Below are 6,877 nucleotides of genomic sequence, written 5' to 3' on the forward strand. Positions count from 1 at the left end.
GTGCATGTATAAAAGGATACACACATACACAGAGAGAGAGAAAGAATGCATGAACGAGGGCTGGATAAATCCAAACTATAAGGCCATTCATAAAAATATCCCAATAATGAATACAAATTTCACTTACTTTATTTTTTTTAAAAGATTTTATTTATTTATTTGACAGAGAGAGATCACAAGTAGGCAGAGAAGCAGGCAGAGAGAGTGAGAGGGAAGCAGGCTCCCCGCCAAGCAGAGAGCCTGATGCGGGGCTTGATCCAAGGACCCCAAGATCATGACCTGAGCCGAAGGCAGTGGCTTAACCCACTGAGCCACCCAGGCGCCCCAAATTTCACTTGCTTTAAAAAAGGTGTTATCAAGATGCAGTATGTTCACATTTTACAGCAGGAAAATCGCTTAATCTAAGATCAGATTCCTATCTAGTGCCGTGATTCACACATGGTATAAGGAGTCAGTGGCTCCAAGATTATCTTCCCAAAAAGTGAGCATACTACATGGGTAGGAGACAGGGTAGAAGACAGCTCCTTCTTTCACCCAATCAGTACTAGCTTTTTTAGAAAGTAATGAGAAAGCACTGCAGATATTCTACACAGAAGAAAAAACTAAGGTCAGCCTGTGGTTATTTTTATGTAGTCAATCATAGTGATTTGATTTTTTCATGGCATGAAATCTCTTTCCTTTGAGCTTCATGTATGCTTTATAGATTATTTCTGATACGTACACCAAGTACTCTAGTAATGATTTCCAAATATCAGAGATTCTTCCAAAAATGTTACTATATCCTGTATCCTGCCTTCCAGTGTATATCTATACTGTGCTTACTCCTGCACATCCAGACATAACTGGGGGATTATGAATGGGAGAAAATTGAGAAACATCTAGCTGCATGGAGAATAAGAATTCTTCTAGGGGAAAAATATACTCTTAAGGTAACACGGATCATGCAACTGTGAGTTTGACTTAGTTATAAGACCCTAATAATTAAAAGGGAATAGAGATTCTGAGTACAGCCTGATAGCTGTTGTAAAAATCTGATGCTGGTCCAGGCCCTTGAATGCATATCCATATGTCGGGGAGGGAGAAACCTTAAGGTACACTAAAGGGTGGATTTGCTGAACCCCGTCATATACCTGGGCCCAAGAAACACTGTGTTTGAACCTCACATACAGGAGGGAACTTTTCCCTATAATCCCCTCCATAGTCTCCACACAGCTTTGGAGTCCCCTAAGGCTGAAGGAACTACTAAAAGATAATATCTCTGCCCAGAAAAGCAACAAGAGAGATGACCACACTCTGAAGTGGAAAACAAGTCATGCCAGTAACTGCGACACCAAGGAGAGCAACGAGAGTGGCCACTTTGCTGACAGAGTGGCAGCAGCCTTCAGAAAGGAGATGCTGGATCTGAGTTGTAGAGAGCAACAAAGGTGTTCATCACACCCACAGAATAGCAAGTACACCCTCAGTGGAGGAACTGGAGCTGTTGTCAGAGGGTAAACTCCTCTGTCTAAAACAGAGGCAAGGAGAAGTGGCAGAACATTCCAGATCTGAGGACCCTTAGCTTTGGACAGTAGCCATAGCAGCAAGGAATGGCTATGCCACCCAGAGCAGTTTTTGGTATTGTCCAGTTGTATCTCTACATATGTATTTACTTTTAAACATTTGACAGATCCTTGGAGACCAATGTGTATAAGTCCAAAGTCTTTGCAAGAAGCTAATGTCTCTGTTTCGTTAGTACATGAGGGCAACATCTTTCTTATTAATTTAGATACGTATATGACTTCATGTATACCCATAAACTGTTGAGGTTGGGAAAGTTCAGATTTCTTAGTGTCATCATTTTCAAACTTGGAGGTAATTTTGTATTAAATTATGCCGCATGTTTGTTAATGGCAGTCCAAGAGGCAATTCGGCTCCCCCATACATTTTTCCAAAGCAAACCGGAGGATGGAAAACTTTCAGAAAGGGTACATTTTGAAAACTGCTCTTAAACATGTGATGTGGATTGTTCTTAGATTAAGTCACAGGGAACAATCCTTCCTCATCTAAGTGTGTCATGCTTTCCATGACTCTGTTTCGATGATCTTTTGTCCTAATAATTTATTTTCTGAAACCTTGACGATGCTTTGAAAATATAATTACTCTAAATTTCTGCAAAGAACAAACCAAGTCAACAGCTATTCTTGAGCTTTCTTTGTTCTTTTCTTTTCTCTGTGTGCGTGTCTGTGTGTGTGTGTACGCACATATGTACGTGTGACTGCATGCATCAGACACCTCTCGTAGTAACATTTCTCAAAGGAAGCCACAACTACAAATAAGGGGATGGGAAAAGAATTTCTGAATCTCCTCTGAAGGGAAAGTTTGAAAATAAGCCCCTCACTTCAGTATAAAATTATTTCCTAGAGGCTTTGCACATACCGAGAGCTCAATAAACATTTGTTGAGTGATGAAATCACATTTTTATACATTTAATTAAGGATTAAATGTAAAGCTCACTGATCTGTTATCCAAGATGAAGAAAAAGATTGTTTCTATGATCCCTAATAGACAAATCCAGTGCCTAGAATCAAGAAAAGTGATAGATCTCATTATATCCTTGAGGTCTTTTATTCAAATTGTGTATCTTTATCGGGAGAGTTCTTACTTATATTGAGTTGAGAATTTGCCTCTCTAAAACATCACCCATTAGGCCTAATGATTTTTCTATGATGCTTCACAGAAGAAGTCTACTATACCACCCAAGCTATATAAGATAATTTCAAATATTTTTAAAGCAGTCATATATATGCATTATATATTTATACATATAAAGCAAGCATTATATGCACAGATATTTTAAATTAGTCATTATATGCACATTAATATATTATATAATGCAATATATAATAAATTAGTATTATATGAAGTTTATTTATAAACTTTCAGTTTAATATCTCCAATTTCAACCATTCTTTCATTTCCCTTCACCACCTAGGTCATTCTTCCCTCTATTTCATCCAATTTGTCATGACCTTGTTAAACTGTGATCTTTAGAACTGAATGCAGAGTTCCACATATGAACTAATCAGTATTCATGGTTCACTCTTTCAATAAATACTTAATGAGCACCTATTACAAGCCAGTTATTATATCAAGGACTAGTGGTTAAACAAAACACGTAGTCTTTACCTGCCTTTAGAGACTTAAAGTCAAAGAAAGATAGGGGTGGGATTGTGGTAAAGATAATCATATTAATATTAAATTACAACTGTAGTAACTTTACATTAAGAATAGGGTTGATAAAATGTTTTTCTTTGGACATTATAATTATATTACAAAAATATAAAATTATGTCAGTATTTTTAGAATCCACGTCAAAAGTTTAATTAAAACAAAGTCAGCGGTCATTCATTTTTTTCACATAATATGCTAATAAAGTCAGTCATACAGATAGACACATCCAACATTGAATTTCTTAGAATGTGTGAAAGAAGCAAAACCAGAAAAGGAAGAGCCTAAGGAAAAAAAATAATAAAAACATCTCCAGATTTCTGATAAATTACAACTTGTAGAAAGAAAGCATATGCTTAAACAACCAAATAAACAAACAGAAAACACAAATAAAAACTCAGAAGTCATTATACTTAAAAAGTAAAGAATTTTAGTTTTCCTTGAGACATCACTGCACAGTGGACAAAGTACCAAAATAAAAATTAGAAAAATGGATACTAATCCAGATGGTTTAGGTTAAAATCACTTATTCTCATTGAGGCTAGTATTCTTATAAGAAATATGGAATTTAAAATTTCCCTTCTTCCCTAATTATCACCTGAGTGCTAATTCATTTTATAATAATTTGAGAATAATATTAGATAATGCATGAAAGTGCGTTAAAAAAGAATAAGCCACAATGCCAAGGTAACTATTTGTTTTTATAGTGGAAGGAGAGAAACTGTGATTATAGCGAATAGGGAATAACAGGTATTGACTGACTCTCCAACCATAAACAGCTATAAAATGGTTTTGTCATGCACAGACAGTGCCGAGCTATGATCCTAAAAAAAAGAACACATGTTAAGTAAACTCCACATTTACCTTAGCTTCCTCTCTGGGACACTTTCTAAGCTGGGATGTAGGGAAGTAAAGACAAACAGTATTGCTGGGCAGACAAATCTTTCTGTGATGATTTGGGGCTGCTGAGGAAGTTGAAAGTTATGAGACACAATACTGGGGAGGAAAGACATACACAGATAAAGAAATCAGAAATCTGCAGGGGGTCTCTTTTGATTCTTTTATGAAATACTAAGTTGCATTTGCTCAAGGTGACATCTTGGTGTCTGAAAGTGATCTGAATGGGAGCTGAATGAAAATTCTAGAGGTTCTTGAGTGCTGAGAATACTAAGTAGTCAGAGTAGATAAACCTCACTGAAAACTAGGGACTTTTATTTCAGATTTCAGAAAGAGCAAGTTTTAAGAATAGGGCTATTCCAGACATGTCCAAGCCTTGAATTGATCAAGCTGATTTGTGAGCAGATTAATCACTTGCCAAAACTTAATATTCTTTTTTTTTTTTTTTAAGATTTTATTTATTTATTTGACAGAGAGAGATCACAAGCAGGCAGAGAGAGAGGCAGAGAGAGAGGGGGAAGCAGGCTCCCTATGAGCAGAGAGCCCGATGTGGGACTCGATCCCAGAACCCTGAGATCATGACCTGAGCTGAAGGCAGAGGCTTAACCCACTGAGCCACCCAGGCGCCCCAAAACTTAATATTCTTTAAAAGAGGCTACATCTTTTGAATTTCAACAATGTAACATCCACTGTACCCAGTATAAAAGCAAAAATACCAGAACAGTCAATAGACACAAATACAGAGATGACACAGATGATACAATTATGGAGTCAAAGACACTGACAGAGCTATGATAAATATGTTCAAATATGTAAAGGAAAACGTGAACATAATAGATAAACATATGGGAAAATTTTAGGGGAGAAAAGACATCTATAAAAAAAGATGTTCTAAAACTGAAAAATACAATATCTGAATTTTTTTTAAAAAGCACTGTTGAGCACTGCTGAAGAAAATATCAGGCAATTAAAGACAGGCCACAGAAACTATGCAAACTGAAGCACAAACTGTAAAAGAATAAAAACAAAAAAGGCCTCAGTTATCTATAGGTCAATATCAAGCACAGGTAAAAAGGTCTAAAAATTTTTTTAAAAATATCAGCCCATATCAGCAACATAAAAGAAGCACAATTCATATAAACACAAAGAAAGCACACTTATGTACACCATTGTCAAATTGTTAAAACTCAATGACAAATAGAAAAATCTTAAAAACTGCCAAATAAAAAAGACACGTTATATGACAGGAAAAACTAACAAGAGAAACCACTGACTTTTTAAATAAGAAAGTATACATCTCAGAAGACAGTGAAACAACATTTTAAAATGTTGAAATTAAAAAAAAAACCAGTCTAGAATTCAATATAATGCACACACAAAAAATTGAAAATAAAGAGAAAATAGAGATATTTTTATTAAACAAATGCTGGGAGAATTAGTCACCAGCAGACTTAACATTCAATCAATGCTAGAGAAAGTTCTTTTGAAAGAATAGATACCATATAGAAACTCAAATTTATGTGAAGGAATAAAGATTAGGAATAATTAATATATGGTTAATATGAAATATGCTTTTATACCTTCTTAATTTTTAAAAGACCATTGACTGCTTAAATAGTAATAACAATGTATTTTGAAGTTGATAATATATTTAGAAGTAAATGGTATAACACAATAGGACAAAAATAGAAGCAGGTAAGGAGAAGTATATTGTCAATATATTTTACATTAAATAAGAGGGGATAGAATAGTACTTTGAGGTAGAGGGTGATAAGTTAAAAAGATTTACCTTATTTTTAAAATAAAGATGAATGAGGGAAGTGTACATAGTTATGTAATATAGGAGATAAAGTGTATTTCTAAAGGTAGTTAAATAATCCAACAGAAGGCAATTTACTTAATTTTCTTTTTACTTAATTTACTTAATGAAGCAAAATCCTGATACCCCTGATACCACACAATAGGGAAAAAAGAAAGAACAGATTATACCAAGTAAATCAACAACAAGATGAAAACTTACACCCAATCAAAATCATAATTATATTATTGGGGGAGATCTGAATGCATATTTATGCCATAAAAGAATTTCAATGTTCTGTTTTCATGAAGGAAAAAGTCTTTGTGATTGAGTTTCACATTAATTGGTACTTTATTTGTTTAAAACTTAAGCATTATTGGCTAAGAAGAGATTTACTCTGGTATATAGATCTTGCCATTTAAATTCTACGTTTTGGGGGTTTTTTTATCCTTGATAAAATTTAATCCAAGAAACAGACTAGATACATATATAGTCAAAAACATGAACCATTAGAGAATGAAATAGGAAATCAAGAGTGATTTTCTTTTGGGGGCTCCTGGGTGGCTTAGTGGATTGAGCTTCTGACTTGTGGTTTCAGCTGGGTCATGATCTCAGGGTTGTGAGATCCAGCCCTGATTTTGGCTCCTTACTCATTGTGGGGAGGGGGATCTACTTGAGACTCTCTCTTTCCCTCTGCTCCCCCCACCCAGTCACATGTGCATGCTCTCTCTCTCTCTAAAACAAATAAATCCTTTAAAAAAAGAGAGCAACTTAAGTTTTGGTGGCCCTCACTTTTTTTTTCTTTTTTTAAAAGTTCCTTATAATGACCTTCACAAAATCACAAAGACAGGAAGTACAAGGGTGGTGGCCAAGGGTTGGAGGAGAAGGGAACGGGGAGATTGGGGAGAAGGGAACTGTTCAATGGGAAGAGTTTCCGGCTGGGATGATGAGAAATTTCAGAAGATGGACAGTGGT

Source organism: Enhydra lutris, unplaced genomic scaffold (assembly GCF_002288905.1).
Source record: "Enhydra lutris kenyoni isolate GAN:26980312 unplaced genomic scaffold, ASM228890v2 scaffoldscaffold2, whole genome shotgun sequence".
Taxonomy (NCBI): Eukaryota; Metazoa; Chordata; class Mammalia; order Carnivora; family Mustelidae; genus Enhydra; species Enhydra lutris.